General features: G+C 42.8%; 1 protein-coding gene across 2 annotated transcripts in view; it reads right to left on the reverse strand.

Moving 5' to 3' along the window:
* The window catches only part of NINJ2 (ninjurin 2), an 85,649-nt gene that overhangs the window by 11,263 nt on the left and 54,987 nt on the right, over nt 1-19,399 (reverse strand). Inside the window, exon 1 of one of the 2 annotated variants that reach the window (XM_082240660.1) lies at nt 5,391-5,459. The exons of the other annotated variant lie outside the window; for it this stretch is intronic. The gene's annotated coding sequence lies outside the window, so the exon portion shown is untranslated. Of the gene's footprint in view, nt 1-5,390; nt 5,460-19,399 lie in introns of those variants that run through there. 2 annotated transcript variants of the gene reach the window in all.

A 19,399-nucleotide genomic window follows, 5' to 3' on the forward strand; every position in this document is an offset into this window, starting at 1 on the left:
TGTGAGAGCCCAGTATTCAGTGTGTTAGGTTTCAGCATGACCTGGGATGGAATGGGTGTGTGCAAAAGCATGCAAAGATTCATGTCCCAGATACTGTTGCAAATAACCTTGCTGGGTGGTGAGCAGGGGGAATCATCGGGGCGCTTCAGCGTTAATGCAGATTCAGATTCCTTTTTAATTTATATTTATACATTTCTGGATATGCTATAGCCTGCGATAACCAAGCATGCTCTTACAAAGACAACAGGTGCAACTGAGCCAAAATTAAGCACTTCTACATTCAACCGAGCTCAGTCAGAGAGTTAAGCATGTGCTTAACCCCTCGGAGTGTCATCAATGAGAAGCTCAGCGGTAAAGCGAATGCTTCGCATGCAGGAGGTGCCAATCCTGGCATTTCTAGTTAAACTGATCTCAGGAAGCGAAGTGGGGAAGGATTTATGCCTGAGACCAGGGAACCACGGCCAGCTGGAGTGGACAGTGCACTGCAAGGCTAGGTAGGTCAGTGGCCTGGCTCAGTATAAGGCGGTTCCTATGCTTAACTATAAGAACCAGTTTTGCGTGGTGGTTAGAGTGTCAGACTAGGACCTGAGAGACAGAAGTTCAAATCCACACTTGGCCATGAAGCTCGTTGGGAGGCCTTGGGCCTCTCAGCCTAACCTACCTCAGAGGGTTGTGAGGATGGGAAGAACCGTGTGTGCCCCCTGGAGCTTCTTGGGGGAAAAGGTGGGCTGTAAACACAATAAGCAAGCAAGTAAAGTGGCCTGGAAAATTATGGGGTAGGACTGCAGCTTGCTGCCAGAACATCTGCTTCGCATTCAGAAGGTCTCAGATTCAGTCGCCCACAAGTAGCAAGCTGGCATTGTTTTGAAAAGAGCTGGCACCCATCAACCATAGCCTTTCTCTGTGGGGATTTCTTCACCCACCCTCGGTTTCAGACCTTTACCTTGGATGTCATTCATCATGGATTGTCAAGGCCAGAACGGATTTTTATGTCCAGCTACAACTGGCTGGGAGTAAAATCAAGAGGTTTTCGACTTTCCTTTAGTAAATGGAAACATGTTATTGTGAGGGGTTACATTTCCTGTCACAACGGTGGTGGAAAACGCCTTTGGGCAGGATCATCGAATGAAGAGGTGCCACAACAACAGGCCACAGTCCTCACTTAGGGCAGCCCGGCCAAACGTCGCTCACCTCAGGCTGCTAGCTGGTTCCCAAATGCTTGGTCTGCACCACAATGGGGGCTGCTGTGTAGGCAACTCTCAAGGAGTGTGTCCGCCAGGAGAGCTGGTTGTGGTTTCAAACAGCGGGCAGGATGCCATGCCAACCCCACACACTTGACGCCAATAACGTTGTGGCCTACTTGAACCCATTCCACAGGCCGGTGTCTCATATTGGGACATGCCCTTGCACATATCGCAAAAACAATGCTTCCATTTTACTTTAAAGGTAGTCTGAAAAAGCTGCTTTTATTATTATTTTTTACTACTTTAAGTGCATAGGCTATATATCTCCAAAATCCCACATGCTTCACTGGTTTGGATGTGGGCACTTTTCTAGTAGCACTTACAGTCCTTTAGGGTAAAGCCATTTCCCGTGTGCTGCGTTTACAGAGATGGTGTCTTAGTAACTAAGTCTCACCCGCCCAAAATATGAATTAATCTCCTCAGCTGGTGTAAGTGAGGGTTCACCTCCAGGAGCGGCTAGGACAGGTTGCACACACTGGGTAGCTCGCACTGTGAATAAAGGCAGATTAAGCGGAAACCTCAGCATGAGCAAAGAATGAGGACGACACATGCCTTTCGCGGCACAGTTATTTGAGACCAACCTGTCTCCCTGCTGTGGCCCACAAGAGACAACGCCAACTGTTCTTGAACGAGAGGAGCAGGCCTGCAAAAGTCTCAGTGGGGGGAGATTTCTTGTGGATGTGCACACACTCTCTCTCCCCCTTGTCCTTTGGCTGACTTTGAAACACAATTCTGCTTCTCAGCTGTCTGGTTGCCTGGAACCTTCAGAAACTTTGCCTGTCAGATCAAGTGCAGCACACTCCACAAAGCCTCCTCGAACTCTGCTACCTCCATATATTTTTTTAAAAACCTACCATGTAGCACCTAGGAAAGCCTGCCCTATTAAGGATGCTCCTCTTAATGCAGATCAAAGCAGACGTTGTGGTTTTAACACCAAGCTGGCCACACACACCCCCACACACACCTTTGCTTAACTTCCAGCCTGATAAAGAGCTCTGGATATCTTGAAAGCTTGCTCACTATTTTGAGGAATTGGGGTCATAGCCACGCTGTAAGTTGAAATCACTCCTACACAACTTCTTAATAGTCATGGCCTCTCCAAAGAGTCCTGGGAACTGCAGTTTGTTGAGAGTGTTAGGAGAACAGGACAGTTAACCAAGCCCTTGTGTAGAGGAACATCAGACATAGATGTCAATGGGCAGTTGATTGGTTTGGTAGACACACAATGTACCGTATTGGCCTGAATATAAGCTGCACTTTCCCCCCAAATTCTGACTATGAAAAGTTAAAGTACGGCTTAAATTAGGGACCTTACCAAAACTGGCTTTTACAATATCACTGCTGAAAGAGACATACGGTAAAATGGAATGGGTGTCAGTGCCTGTGGAATTTTAAGGGAGCGGCTTATATTCAGGCCAATATGGTACATTGTCTTTTTATTGTCTCTCCCCCCCCCCCGCCTTGAATTTTAAAGATGCGGCTTATATTTGGGTGTGGCTTATATTCAGGCTAATACGGCACATAATGGTCAGATGAATCATTATCACCCCCATATTGTTGATTGGGAATAACAAGTAGAAATGGGTAGGTGATGATGATGATGATTTGTGGACAAGCCCCAAATGATGTCATTGCCAGTGGGGCTGCTTGAGGATTTCATTCAGATTTCACTTTTAAGTGAAGCAGCCTGATTTGCAGTTCCTGGACTAATGTGTGGATTGGAGCACCATTGCCTTTTGGTTTTCATCCATCTCTGAATTTTGCAATTCAATTCCCAGCTCAAAAAATAACAAAAAACAAAATGCATATAAAATGTGCATTTTTGTTTTAGGATGGTATGAAAGTACATAATTTAGGCTAAAATGCATATCAAGTGTATTTTATAGTAAAATGAGTAAAATAAGTGCACATTTTGTGGGAAAACACAGTAAAAATAAGAATTTTAATACAGAAATAGGATGAAATGAATGAATATGTGTGAAACTGGCATTCACTTATAAATGAAAATGTGTGAAACTGATATCAGCTTGAACACTGATTGATATTGATTGATGCTTAGCAATGCTGAGAGGTGGCATTAAGAAATATTTTTCTCTTTGCTTGCTGAAGCCCCATTTTCTTGATGTTAAAGTAACTTCAAATGAACATGAGCCTAAAAACTGCTTTGCAGAAGCTCTTGCGACTTGCTAATGCAGTTTCATATACAGTAGCTCCCAGGGGAAACCCTTTCCAAGATGAGAAGTGTCATGTGTACAAGGAGGATTACTTAGAATAATTATTTTAAAAACCAGGACACAGAAGCTCTATATATTTGACTCACTCCTATTTAGCAACCACAGCGGATTCCTCACCAACAGTGCTTAAGGTAGGAAAAGAAATAAATTAGAAAGACCCTGAAATTAAAAGTAGGTTAACAGGAAGCGGAGGGGGAGGAATGTATTAAAAATTGAAGAGAAGTAGGGAAGCACAGGAATAAGTGCATAATTATTCTTACAAATATAAAAGTGTAAAGGTAACTAGTTTCCCAGGATTGCATGCTTATGCCCCAAAATACTAAGAGCCAAGTCTAAGAAACATAAATGGCCTTTACATCTGAGGTTCAAGTAGTTCCCGTCTTACCACAGTTATGGTCCCAATTTGAAGAGCTTTTCTGTGAAATTTAGGTCCAAGATCAATGTTTCATCCAGAACAAAAGAGTAATGGATTTGTGCAGAAGAGAGCAGAAATTTGGGGGTAGGTCCTTTTCTCATGCTGAGAGGACCCTGTGATGATCTAGTGACTACCTGTGACTATTAAGACGTCCTAGCATGTCATCTTGAGAACTACTTAAGAATATTTATTTTTAAAACCAGTTCTTTCAAAAGAAAGAAGTAGCTTGAAAGCTACAATTTATCTATGGAAGTTGCTTGGCATGTTTTGACCACAACTTTTACCAAAATTACCAAAAAGGGCTGCTGCTGTTTCCATTGCCTCTGAACACAGTGTGCCTCTAAATATAAGTTGCTGGGGCCCACAAGCGGGGAGAATGCTATTGCATTCAGGCTCCGCTTGCAAGCATCCCAGGAGAAGAAGAGTTTGGATTTGATATCCCGCTTGATCACTACCCGAAGGAGTCTCAAAGCGGCTAACATTCTCCTTTCCCTTCCTCTCCCACAACAAACACACTGTGAGGTGAGTGGGGCTGAGAGACTTCAAAGAAGTGCGACTGGCCCAAGGTCACCCAGCAGCTGCATGTGGAGGAGCGGAGACGCGAACCCGGTTCACCAGATTACAAGTCCACCACTCTTAACCACTACACCACACTGGGACTTGCCTTAGCTGCAAGGGGTTGGACTTGGGGTTCCCTTCCAACCCTACAATTCAATGGCCTCAGAAGGTGGCAGGCTTTCATTCGTGGGAGGTTTTTCAACAGAGGTTGGATGGCAACCCATCATGGATTCTTCAGCCATGATTCCTGCATTACAGGGGTTTGGATCAGATGACCTCTTGGGGTATCTTCCATCTCTATGATTCTATGGTTGGCCACTGTGAGAACAGGGTACTGGACTAGATGGGATTATGGCCTGTTGAAACAAGGCCTTTCTTATGCATTATGATGGTATCTTTATCAGGGGGAAATGAAGATACACGTAGCTTCTGGAGAAGGATGTTGCCTTTATGGCCTGTTTGTGGGATTCCCATATAGACATCTGATAGGCCTCTTTGTTTTATTCAGATGGGGGTTTTTTGGGATATTTTACATTCAATCTCCATAGTTACAGAAAAATAGACAATTCTTTAATGCCTTCTGCAAAAGTGGAACATTTCCTCGCTTGCAAAGATGTGACATAGAAATTATGGGCAGTTTGCCTAAAGATCTGTCATTCTGGTAGGCCCTTAATTGCTGCATTTTTGGTCACTGAGGCAAGATATGTTACACTTTTAATTATATCTTTGATTTGGACTACAGAAAATGTAATCAACACTGCAGCCCCCTCACAAAGTTGCCACACAATAATAGCTAGGGACCTGTATGAACCTGTTTTGCCTTTATTTTGTACTGTGAATACCTACTCCTGAAAATCCTCATAAACTTCAACTATTTCTAAGGTTGTTTTTTAAGAGCACACACATACTAGTTGGTCAAATGAAATATATCCCTTTTACCTCTTTGGTGGGCAAATGTGAAAGTGAGAATGTCTCCAGCGAAAGGCATGGGCTTGCCCTGGAATGTACCTGTTGTCAAGCAAAGAGATATATGTTTCTTACACAACTGGAAAATCAAGATATACCCAGTGTATAAACTCTTGACCCATTCTGAAATGAGTGATGCTTTTCATGGCACTTGCACCATAGAAACCTTAATGCAATGCTCCCTGAACCATTTCTCAAGTTGCTGCCTGTCCATGTGATCTGCCTGACAGGGAGATCAGCAAAAGGAATTATGTGAGGCAGGAGAATGGAACAATCTATGGGCAGTCTTTTTCTTCAAGCAGCTGATTTTTTTTTTAAAAAACTCCACACTCAGACCAGCCCTACAATTAGACAGAGTGCAGTGGCCCCCTCAGGCAGCAGTTGCTGGGGGAAGAAAAATGAGTGTGCAATACACACTGCCCCACTAAGTTTGCTTGTTGTCCTTCTGTATGTGGAATGTGTGTACATGTGACCTATGATGCAGTACATATGCGGGCCCCCACTTATGTGTGGTCGACTCGCATGTGATCACGTATACGTATGGCACCATGAAATAAATAAACAAAACCATACCAGGAAATGGCGGAAGAGAGCTAGAGAGTCCGTGGGGCTCGCAAGAAGATACCCCCACCCAGAGCCCAAAGAGGACATCCATGAGGGCGGAGGAAGCCCGAAAGAGATTGGAGATTCAGCGGGGCTTCGTTTGAGCTGTTCAGCCTCCCTGCCTAACAGCTGATGCATGGGGTAGTGCAGCAGCAGCAGCAGCATTCCTGCAAGTCCTTCAGAATAACTCAGGAAGAGCAGATACAGAACATACTTCTACCGTTGGGAGCACAGCAAGGAGTGTGCAATGGAGTCCAAGTTTGCTTTTAACTGGTGGGCTTTAATCATAGTAGGGTCAGCCTCTAACACCACCTGAAACATGAGACCTTAAGATCAGGCCAAAGGTCCATCTAGTAAGTTCCTGTTCTCAAAGGGGCCAATCAGATGCCCGTGGGAAGCCCCAAAGCAGGACCTGAGTGCAACTGGGCACTCCCCACTTGTGACTCCCAGCAACTGACATTCAGCAGCATGCAGCCTCCAACAGCAGAAGCAGAACATGGCTAGCAGCCATTGATAGCCTCCTCCTCCAAAATTTCTCTAACCCTCTTTTAAAGCCATCCACGTTTGTGGCCACCACTGCCTCCTGTGGCAGTGAGTTCCACAGTTTACCTATGTACCGTGTGAAGAAGTACTTTCTTTTGCCTGTCCTTAATCTTCCAATATTCAGCTTCATTGGATGTCCTGGATTCTAGCGTTATGCCAAGAGAAAAACTTTTCTCCGTCCACTTTTTATGCACCATGCGTAATTTTATATTCTTCCACCATGTCACTAACCTGCCTTTTCTGTCTTTAATACGCCCTTTTCCTTAAGCCTGTCTCTTTTTCTCCTTCTCACTCTTTCTTCTATCTTTGCCTTCTCTGTATTGTTCTCTTCCCTTTCCATTATTCTATTGTATTCTTATTTCTAAAAGCAAACATATGGGCTAACCAGCAGGTGGTGCTGGGTGGTAAATCTACACTGAGCCTGCTCTCTGCCTGCCCCCCCCCCCCCGCCCTGAGTAATCTTTCCTAGTGCATTAATCATCTGCTCTCCATCCTTGTCAGCCTAATGCACCGGCAGATTTCCAGTGCATTATGGATTAGATGTGATAACGCCTAAAAGGGGTCATATGTTATCAGGATAATATATCCCACTCCTGCAAGAAACCACAAAAGTGCATTTGTGTAATTCAGAGGCAACCTGTATTATTATTAGGACTTGAAAGGATGGAGGTTAAGAGTTCAGAAACCAACAAAAATGTTCATTTATATTTCCAGACACTTAATGCAACTTATTTAGAGCAAAGGACCGCAGCTTTATCGAGGACTGAGAGCTACCCTGCCCATATAAATACATACACTAACGAGGGCTCTTGGATGCGATCATTCTGTACTGCATTAAAACCTATATTAGGATCCTAGCAGCACTAGAAAAGAAGAAACACAGGAAAACCAAGCCATGAAGAACATACAAGCAGCTTGAGGATCCAGCTTGAGGCAAGAATTATCAAATTACACGCTGGATTGGGGCACATTAATGTGCTGGGAGAGGAGCTGGCATGTGCTTTGAAAAATTAAGCCACCATCTTGGATGTCTCCACCACTCCATGTCCCTTGCAGCAACCGAGGGCAGATGTAGCACTGATACAAGAAATCAACCTTTTTTTCGTGTGGCAGCTCCCACACTTTTGTGTGACAGCACCCACCTGTCTATTGCCACCAGACAGGTGCCTTCATTATACTGTACTCTTTTCACTGCCTGCAAAAAAAACCCCACATTTTTTGTTTAAGCAAGCCTACTAAGATATATAAAACATTGACATGTGTTTTAATCTGTTTTTAGTTTAGCACTGATTTTAATTGTTATTGTTTGAGTCTTTTGAACAGTTTTTTACTGATAACCTGATTGTTTTGTTCCTTTTGTAAATCACTTTTAGGTTTTTTTTAAAAAATAATCAGACAGTATATTAATTTCATGAAATAAATAAATAAATCTTTTCCCCTCACCCGAGTTTTGATACAGGAAAGCATAAAGCAGGCCAGTGAGGCTGGCATAGCTGTCAACTGTTCCCTTTTTTTAAGGGAAATTCCCTTATTCCAAATAGGATTCCTCGCAAGAAAAGGGAAAAGTTGACAGCTATGGAGGGTGGCAGCGTGGAAAGCAGAGGTGCAGTCCAGAGAGGATTTTCGGCCTGGGGAGTGTTCCAAGAGCTAGATAGAGAAGTCTATAGGGCTGTAGTTATATACAAAGCATTGCAAAAATGCCATGAATCTCCAGCACTCTCTCCTCCAAATGAAACCGGCCCTTGGGTCTTATTGACACTCAAGCAAGTGAGGAGTATCAATTTTGGTTGATTATATGTACTGTGAGCTGCTTTTGAGGAGCATTGTTTGTGGGGAAGTGGCATATAAATTCTAAGCGAATCTAGAAAGTGTGAGGGCTTGTCATCTGCCCAACTATTATTTGTAAATCTAGCCAAAGTTAAGCACTTTGAAGTTGGGATAACAGTCTGCTTAAATTTCATTTCCACTGAAATGCATGGGACTTTTAAAAAGTTATTTCTATATCTAACTGATCAGGCAGTTGAAACATCTTTTTTCGTTTTCTTCAGTTGAGCCAAAATGGACTTATGGGCCTGCATTACGGAAAGTAACACACAAAGGTGCATTACATTAGGGGAAATTGATTTGCAAAAAAAAATGTATATATTAGGCAACACTGCAAACAAACATGCATATTTAGAGAAATTTGCATTAAAATGCTGGTGAATTTTCATGAGGACTTCAAAAGAAAATTGTGAGCTGATGTGGAAATGTGGAGAACTGTACTTAAAACTGGGACAATGAGAAACTGAGAGAAACCAAAGTAGATAGATTTCTCCATCCCTATACACCACTCTGTCTTTCAACGGAAGGACACAGCCAGGAGGTTCAGGAAAAAACCCTACTTCCCCACACACACCAAACCGGGGCAGTAAGTCACTTCATTCATTGATCCAGCACAGCAGCTGTCTCTAGGGTTTCACACTGGAGACATTTCGAGCCTCATCTGGAGATGTCACAAATTGAACCTGAGACCTTCTACATACAAATGACATGACTACCATTGAACAAGGGTTGGGCTCTAGTCCCGGATTGCCTCTGTTCACCACAAGGAAAGGGAAGAACTACTTCCTCTCTAGAAAGTAGGGCAGAGAGAAATTGGGGCTCTCCTAGGATGACTTTGTATAACATGACTCTTCTAGTAAAGAATGTAGGCCCTGAGCATAAAATGCATGTCAGGCATAGGCAACTAGTCCTGTTAGCTAGGGATGGTGGGAGTTGTAGTCCCAAAACATCTGGAGGGCCAAGTTTGCCTATGCCTGGCATATGTGAACAGTGCAGTGGAAAGACACTGACTTCTGAAAAGCACTCGGCACAATTCACCCCACAGGAATGCAGTCTCTGAGCATGATTCAAAGCCGTTACAGGAAAGCAATGCTGCATTGCAATGCTGATCCTCTCCACTTCCTTCACAATGGAAGTCCAGTGTTCTGATGTGCAAATGTATGAAATTAAGGCATGGTTTACTTCTACAGGAGGGATGTGCTTATGTCTGAGGATCAATTCTGGATCTGCCTGAATCACTTAGCAAAGGGGAGGAGAGTCCAATTTGGATGGTGAAAGGAACAATAGGGGAGTTGGTGCTGAACCTTCTCCCACCTGTGGCTTATCTCTTTGCAGTACAGTGGTGCCTCGTAAGACGAAATTAATCCGTTCCGCGAGTCTCTTCGTCTTGCGGTTTTTTCGTCTTGCGAAGCACAGCTATTAGCGGCTTAGCGGCTTTTAACGGCTTAGCGGCTATTAACGGCTTAGCGGCTTTAAGAAAAAGGAAACAAACTCGCAAGAACTCGCAAGCCGTTTTGTCTTGCGAAGCAAGCCCATAGGGAAATTCGTCTTGCGAAGCAGCTCAAAAAACGCAAAACCCTTTTGTCTAGCGAGTTTTTCGTCTTGCGAGGCATTCGTCTTGCGAGGTACCACTGTATCAGTTTCTCTCTTATCACATCTGCATCATACACTTAAAGCACATTTAAAGTTCACGACCAAGTTTGGCCACCACTGATTTAAAGCATGAACAAAGCAGAGTTGGGTTTAAGCAAATGGACCCGCTGTCACTTCAGCTAGTTTGGACCTGAAAGTCAAACAACCAGTCTGGCGAGTCACTCTGGGTGTTGCCAGAAGATGAAAGGAAATTGTTAAGGAAACTGCCTATCAGGAGTAAGTAACTGGCTGTGTGGTTGGCACCAAGTAACACATGGAGCCTGGGAAATGTGGGTGGGTGGTGCTTTTTCTTTTCTGGTTTTGTTTTACCTTCCCAAAACCAAAGAGCACTGACTGAGCGCTGCTTAGGAAGTAGGTCAAGAGGAAATCGTCTCTCACTTCATATGCGTATCATTATTATTTTACATGAGCAAGGCAGTGTACTCTCCATCATTGTGGAGTGGAAACCGAAGACTGCTGCTTCTTGGAAGGAAGTTTTGAAAAACAATGTGCACAGTCAAATATTGCCTCCAAGATGACATCTGCAAGCGATCTCCACTTTCAATTCCCCATTGCAAGTTTCCCCAGTAGTTAATTGAACAGTTCAGGGGGGGGGGGGAGAGAGAATCTACCGCATGATGCACTTATTCCTACTACAGTGAAAGCCAAACTTTGTCTGCTCCTAGGATGCAGACCAATAACTGCCCTTTGCCAGTGGTGCTGGAGGAGTTACTGGAAACTCTTAAGGGCATCATCCATATGGAGCTGCAGTTTGCATCTGTTACTTTTCACTGAAACCAACAGCTCATTCCCATTGCCAAAATCCTTCATAGTGTGGACTGCTGGAAAGTACCCAGATCTTTGATTCACATTCCAGCAACATTTTTTTCTCTGAACACTGAAAAAAATCATGAGGGGAAAAGTTAGTTTTTGCATGTGATCACCTTGGCAATGGAAAATGGTTGCATTTCTCCCCCCCCTTTTTTTTTTATAAAAAAAACCTAAAATGATTTGAGTTGTAGCTGTTTAGGAAGAAGATCTAATTTACTTAAGGTTGTAATTTGGAATATCTCTATCCGAAAAGACAATGATTTTTACACATGTGAAATTGGAGCAAACAACCCTCAAAGTGAAGTCTAGTTTCAGTAGCAGTAGCTCTTTCACCTTCAACTTAAATGGATTATAGATGTAAATGAAAAACTTGGGGTTCTCCACATGTTGTTGGACTGACACCCATAGTGCCTGTTGATTGGCCATGCTGGCTGAGACTGATGGAAGTCCAGCAACATCTGGAGGTTGAGAGGTTCCACATCCTTGTCCTGCATCTTATACAAATATACATACATAGTGTTATGAGGGGTTTTTTTGCGGGGGGGGGGGAGAAGTAGGCTGTATGCTGAGACCCATCTTTAGCAAAACAGCATATATGCTTAAAATTTAAAATATCAGGTCTGGTGTATATACAGAATTCTGTTGCTAAGTCTATCATTTCCATGTAGGGAGCTGATCTATGCATGCAAATTTGGATCACCTCCTTCCATGGAAGTGAATGGACATCCGTACAGACACAAGACACTCCCATGCACTCTTACTGTGAGACAAGTAAGTTCCATTGCACTCACAGGGCCTTACTACCCAGGCAGTGGCTTTGAACCAAAGCTCCATATCTATTCTGAGTCTGACCAACAGAACTCTGCCCCACCTTCTCATTGATTTCAGCACTGTGGGGCAGCGCTCTCTCTTTCTCTTTCTCTTTCTCTTTCTCTTTCTCTCTCTCTCTCTCTCTCTGTGTGTGTGTGTGTGTTTGTAATTTGGAAGAGGTAAGACTATGTGAGTTGGTTAAAGGCTGAAGGCCTCTCTGAGGACCTGGTGTGATTATAGGGCAGATCTGCTGCCTTCTAAGAGTGCCTGCTGACTGTTTGCATCCACTTATGCTGTTTCTATATTTGTAAATGAAGCAAGCATTGCAAAAACAGTGCAAGTCTTCAGTGCTCTCTCATCTAAAGGAGGCCAAGCCTGGGTAGCGCTGCCCGAGGAATTTGTCACCACTCAAGGAAGTGGGAAAGCAAGCAAGCAACAGAGTGAATCAATTAACTGTTAAGATCATGCTGTCTAAAAACATGGATTCTGAAATATACTCAGAGTATATTTCATGCTCTTTATTGCAGCTTGTAAAACAGTGATTGAACTGCCCCCCCAACCTCAGGCTTTTGTATATATTATTTACACAATGAGTCCCCCGTCTGATTGGCTGATTCTGCTTCCCTCCTGGAGCCTGATTGGTCTTTTCCTGCAAGCCAATCAGTTGTTGCATTCTACGATCCTACCAGCCTAATAGGCTGATTAACTTCCTCCTGGAGCCTGATTGGTCTTCTCCTGCAAGCCAATCAGTTGTTGCATTCTAGGATCCTACTTGTCTATTGTTCTAGGATCCAAGCTTAGTACATAACATAACATAACATAACATTCGTTGACCATCCCGCTAAAGTGCTTCCTCCTGCCATGTACAATGCATTCAGCTTCTCCTTGTTTTTCCCACAACATCCTTCACAGTCTTCACCAAGGACCAATTTAACATGATTTGAATGTTTTAACAGCAAAGAAAGAGAAATGCCAACATTATTGCTGTCTCATTTTAATACATACATAGTCTAATGTTGCATGCTGCCCTGAACAGGATGTTCTAAAGCTCATAACCTTAATTCTCTCTTATATAACTTTAATCAACAGACAGGTCACTGGAAGCATGAACTGGTCAAGTCAGAGATATGGACGAATACTGCAAAAGCATGAATACAATGAAGCACGAGTCTTTGTTTACTTCGCCTCTCATCATTCAAGCAACACTTTATTTCAAAGATGCATTTTGTACTCAGAAATGCTTAGAAAAATAAGGCCAACTCTGTGTCCCATGGAACTGAAATTAAAACAACACCAGTGCCCACACAGCTTTCCTTTTGACCCAGATTTCCCCATCCCCAGGCAGCCCCTCTTATATGAGATCAGCTGAATAGTGAGAATACAACATTTCAATTTTAGATTTTAATGCTTCCTACTGCAATATGCACCACCATCATAATGATAATATGCATGCCATAAAAACACAAGTTTTTTGGACCAATTCCAGAAACTATCTAAACCAAACAGAGGGCCAGAAAGAAGGGGCAGAGTACATATCTGGTGAAATGGTGACTATTCCTGAATTGCGAAGGGATTATCCTAGGAAAGGAGTAGCAACAGCTGAAGGGTAGCAAGGAGAGGAAAAAGATGCAATTAAACAGGAATTAGCAAAGAAACAACATACAGAAACTCCTAGCCTGTTAAGCCTGGGTGTATGTCATTTCTTTTCAGATAATAAAGTAACTTTGTTTTGGCAAAAAATGGGAGAGGGGTTTAATTCAGTTTGTATTTAAAGGTGAACTGACCTAATTTACACTTTCCAAAATAAATACAGAAAATGAAACACAATCATCCTTTGAAATTCACACTTCTCCAAATTTTGAAATGCAATTTTCCAGGCAAGTAATATTTACCAAAAAATATATATGCTAGGGTATATATTAGCGAAAATTGCATGCTTCCTACTGCAATATATTATGGGGAATTTGTTTGCAAAAATGTGTCTATTAGGCAAAAATGCCCAGAGAAATTTGCATTAAAATACTGGTGAATTTTCATGAAGATGGAAAAAAAATGACAAGACATTTGTGGAGAATTGAGCATAAGACAGGAAAAATGAGAAACTGAAAGAAACTAAGATTGACAGGTTCTCTCATCCCTAGTACCGCAGGCACCATGCATGACTATTTCTTCATCCCTGGCGTTTGCTTATCTCTCAGTCATAGCTGTTGCAATCTTTGCAACTGGTAGTCGTGTGTTCATTTCAACAGTATTGTTGCCACACTGTTATTTCCTGGACCTGCTAAAACATGTGGCTGGTTTTCTACTCAGAAGCATCAACGGAAGTATAGTGTCCAGATCAAGGGAAGTAATAGTACCATCCTATTTTGCCTTGGTCAGAACACACCAGGGGTCTGCACCCAGTTCTGGACACCACAGTTTAAGTAGGATATTGAGAAGAGAGCAACCAAGATGAAAAAGACTCTGGAAATCAAGCTTTATGAGGAATTGTTTAGCCTAGAGAAAAGAAGAATGACTGGTGATATGATCAGGGCTCCCCCCCCCCCAGCTGGAACTCAGTTCTGGCAGCTCTCAGGTGGGTGCCATTGACATTCTAAGGGAACAAGTAAGGTGTTCGTGGTGAGTTCTGGCACCTCTTTTTCTAGATAAATAGCAGTGGATATGATAGCCATTTTCAAATACCTGAAAGGCTATCCTAGGGAAGATGAAACAAGCTTGTTTCCTGCTGCTCCAGAAAGTAGGAACTGTATCAATAGATGAAAATTACAAAAAAAAAAACTGTCTAAACATTAAGAAGAACTTTCTGATGGTAAAAGCTGCTTGGCAGTGGAATGGCGTGCCTCAGAAGGTGGTGTACTCTCCTTCATTGGAGATCTTTAAATAGAGGATGAATGGTCATCTGTCAAGGAGTCTTTCAGGGAGTTGGACTAGATGACACTTGGGGTCCCTTCCAACACTATAATTCTGTGATCATGGGTAATATATGATTATTAATAAGATACCAGCCATATGATGAGAAAAGGGTTGAACATTGTCAAAAGAGATGTCTCACCAAAAAAATGAGGACACTGATTTGCATGAAGGTAATTTATGCAAATTTAGAAAGAATTCGTATAATTTAAATAAATAAAAAAGTACATCTCACCCTAACAGTGTGAGCAGGTGACCTGAGTGCTTTCTCTGTCTGCTGTCCAGGTTCTCACTGTTAATTGATAACTTGAAGGCCCAATTATAGTAGTACCTCAGGTTAAGAACTTAATTTGTTCTGGAGGTCCATTCTTAACCTGAAACTGTTCTTAACCTGAGGTACCACTTTAGCTAATGGGGCCTCCTGCCGCCACGCAATTTCTGTTCTCATCCTGAAGCAAAGTTATTCACCCGAGGTACTATTTCTGGGTTAGCGGAGTCTGTAACCTGAAGCATCTGTACAGGTACCACTGTACTCTGCCTTCTTAGGCTTCTTTATATTTCAATTTGACAGCCCTTAAAACAGAAGACATTTTCAAAAACTGCACTGACCTCTGATAGTTTTTCAAAATAGAGGGTCATATTCTGTAAAGTAGGGACCATGGTCACCCGTGAGAAGAATATATATGGAGACATGACCATATAGCTGGGTAGGTGAGTGCCAATCCCACTCTCTCTGACCTGGTCACAATTAGGTTTTGGCCCACTTGCCCCATGTTTCTTTAAATCAGCCTTAAATCACTAGGAGAACAGCATGCTGGACCAGGTGAGCTTTTGGGCTGATCTATCAAGGCTTATGAGATTTTGTGGGCAGCAATCTGCATCATCGCCAAATGCATAAGCTTATGAACACATTCAACTTTCCATCACACAATCTAGGGAGTGTCCTTATATCATTACTGTCCAGTACAATATCTATATATAGATATATATAATCAAGAAGCAAGGGGAAAACTTTGTTTACCTTAATACATTAAACTATTATTATTAACAAGATGACTTTTATTAATAATAACAAACCTCCACCATTCTAGATTCCTACAGAGATAAGGTACCCTGCCAGTCAGGAGGATATCTGTTTATTTAGCAGGATCTTTCCTGATCTTTTCCTCTGCCCTTGAACTTGGCAACATGCAGCCTTGTTTTTATAGGAACTCCTCAGGAAGGTTAAAACTATTAAAATGTATTCTGCAAGGGCCTTGCCTCAGATCACTCCAGCTGCTTTCAAACTATGAGCTGTCATAACAATTGGCATTTCCTACACCATTGTGTCCACTTGCCTGCTCGTGACTGTTCCAAAATTAACAAAATAATCTCCATCCCTACGACACGCACGCCTAATGCCCTGAATGCCAGCTTTACAAGATCTTGCAATACTTTGCAGTGTATTTCACTGTCTACTGTTCAGAGCCTACCTTGCTGCCAAGAGTAGCTTCCCACCTGGACAAAATAAGCAGCTTCAGGGAAAAGGGATTTATTTTCCAGGAAGGAAGCATGGAGGGGATTGTCTCCCATTTCTTGCATGCCATGGCCTTGAACCTGTTTCCCACTCACTCTCACATGGCTTTTTAAAAATAATAATTTTAAAAGCAAAGACAAACATGAAATTGCACTCAGTGTAGTGAAGATAGCCCAGTTTACAGAATTTCTGCAAAGTGCACAGTGCCTTGTAATCTCCCCAGTCTCCCGTTCAATTCACATCCCTGCCTGTCACAATGACAAGCCTTTTGCTTGTATAAAATGTTCTCAGGTCAAAACTGAGCATGCTGCTTCTCTCTGGCTCAACAGCAACATCATCATGTGTCTTTCCCTCCCTCTATATCCTTTCTACATTGATGGCTGCTGGAGCAACACCTTTCCCTGCAGCTGGCCAGAACAGTGAAGTCAGCTGCTTCCACCGGAGCCAGAACACTCCTTGTTTATACATTGTGAAAATGAGCCTGGAGGAAGAGCTTTAAAGTGACCCATTCAAATGAAAGCTCTCCCCACCCAAAGCGTAAATACCTGAGCTCACCACGAAGCTGGCCCAGTTCCTAGAGTTTCAAAAAATCCACTCTGTCAAGTGAAATCGCTACTGGCAGGGAGAAAGCAGTGCCCAAAAGACCACTAAGTCCTGGAGATCTGACTAGCCATTGGAGGGATATGTTGGGTGGAATTAATTTGTACTAAGTCAAGATCTGAAAGGGCTCAGTTCTGGCATATGAGAAAAAGAAAGGAGCAAGGGACAAATGCTTTGTTTTGGCATGACCAGAGTTCCTTCCAACTCACTGATCAGGTTCACACATAAGACGAAGCCATGGTTTATAAACCATGATTTAATTTAGTAAACCAAGGTTTAATTTGATCATCCAAACTTGCCCTAGTGTCTTGACTATGGTTTCTTAACCATGAAAAAGCCACACTCCTAAACCATTGTTTGCTGCTTGTTTATAAACCTTGGTTTATGTAAACCATGGCTTAGCATTATGTGCATACCAAGCCATTAAAAAAGAAATCTATTATCATGCTGGGGAAATATTTCCAACAGAACCATTTTTCTCCAGGTTCTTACAAACGTTAACCTTTTTTTTTAATCCTCTTGTCTTGAACCACCATATTCCATACAAAACAGGCTGTGGAGGATCTGTTCTTTTGCCAGCACTCAAAACAGATTAATTTGAGAAAGTCCTATATAAACCCCATTAGTTCTTTAAGTGAGCAGGGAATCAGAAATTTAATTTTTTTCTTAAAGGTCTAACTCCTCAAAACATTTTATTTGAAGTCCCAACTAGTTTCTGTTTGGAGGAGCATGCTTAATCCCCCTGAAGCCTGGCCTTCTAGTCTCAAACAGTACCACTCCACGGCCAGCAATTTCATGCTGGTGGAGAAATCCTGCCATGGGCAAATGCTCCTCACTTTAACTTTGATGTAATGGGCTGTTCTCTCCACTTGTGATTCGCAGCAATTAGGGTGGGGTACAAATAATAAAATTATTATTAAAAACAGAGGCAGAGAGTAATGCAGGAAACTGATGGTATGTGGACAATTAATTGTGGCCTTCAATCTCATTGATTTAAATGGGCCTCAAAGTGCACTTAACCTACAGATTGCAGCTACCTATGTGGACGTTATTTTCACCACTTTAGTTACGTGCTGAGGATAACATCCCCATAATGCAATCAGCAGAAAGTTAAGCGTGCTTTAGTGCCTATTCATATTCGTGGAGCTGAAGGGCACAGCTCCCTCTCTTATCCCTTCTGCGACTTTTGCTGCGTGTGGATCAAGCTGTCTTGTTTGCTGTTTGGACTAACCTTTTAAAATATTGCTAAATAGGCCAGGGATCCTCGTGGCTCGTACCTTCTCTCAGAGAGGCCCCAAAGCCAATGAGAAAAGAACCAGCACGGGATAATGACGTATAGTGGTGGTATGTTTTTTGTGGGTTTTTTTAAAAGATAAAGATTAAAAAGATAAACAAACCAGGGCAGGCTGGAGAGGGGGGTGTTTGTGTCCTGCCCTGATGTGTATGTTTATTTTGCCTGTGTCAGCTGACCTTGTTTTTCTGAGCTGCCCCTTCATTCATGGTCTCTCTGCAGCTGTGCTGACTCATAGGCTTTCAACAGAAAAATGGTGCCACTCAATGCAAAGGACCCAGGCATCACCAGCTCCCATTACAGCAGTTACATAGTGATGTCTCTTCTTCAGCTGCACAGTATCATGCTCTCCTTCTCAATGCCAGCTGAGTGGTGGAGCAGTGGTTCAACTGTTGGCCTGGGAGACCAGAATTCAAATCCTGCTTTGGCCAAGAAACACAAAGCTGGCCCAATACTAGATTAGCTTCTGCTATACACTAGTGGCAGGGAAGCTCAGGGTTCAAATGTGGCTCTCCACATCTCTCTATGAGAGTTCTTCCCAGGCCAAATCCCTCCTCACACCTCACCCTCTCTCCCCACACCTTCCTTATTTCACACTCTCATTGTGTTGCCTGGCAGGAATGTGTTGCTGAACTGTGATTAAAGCCTCTTGCTTGCCAGAATAGTGAGAAGGGTGTGTGCAGAGAACCCTCTGGCTTTTGTGTTGTGTTTTGTGAAGGCAGCTCTGTTTAGGGAAGCTTTTAATATCTGAAGGACTATTGTATTGTAGTATTTTGTTGGAAGCCGCCTAGAGTGGCTGGGGAAACCCAGCCAGATGGGCGGGGTAGAAATAATAAATTGTTGTTGCTGATGCTGTTGCTGAAATATAGCTGTACAAAAAGTAAGTGTTGCATCTGTTGCCCCGCCCATTTCCCCCTCTAGCCCCACCCACCGACAGAATGTGGGCCCTGGAAGGCTGTCCTCAGGAGTCCCCATGCCTGCCACAAATGTTTCCTTTAGGAAGTCCCACTGAACTCCACGGGACTTACTTCTGAGGAAAAACACAGAGGCTTGTGCTGAGAATTGGTTTGCTCTTCTGCTGCTTATGGAGACATAGATAATGAAGAAGTTGTTCCTCCCGCCCCACAAGAATGCAGTCTTGATGGAGCCTGTTGTCACAAGATTCTTCAGCCTGATTGTCACCCTGGAGGCTAAATTAATCCCTAGAATAAATCTATTAGCTTCGGTGGGAGTTACATAATGGGTGGCTTTAACTCCTGATGGTAAGCAACCTGCTTTATTCAAATTTCAAGACAACAAAACAAACAAATTTACTCAAATTTCAAACCAGCCAACCCCTGGCAGTACAAAAGGTGCTTGATTCAAATTTCAAAGACACCAAGAAACAGACATTTTGAGATCTGTCCTGCACATTGTACAGAG

Source organism: Podarcis vaucheri, assembly GCF_965113315.1.
Source record: "Podarcis vaucheri genome assembly, chromosome: 10".
Taxonomy (NCBI): domain Eukaryota; kingdom Metazoa; phylum Chordata; class Lepidosauria; order Squamata; family Lacertidae; genus Podarcis; species Podarcis vaucheri.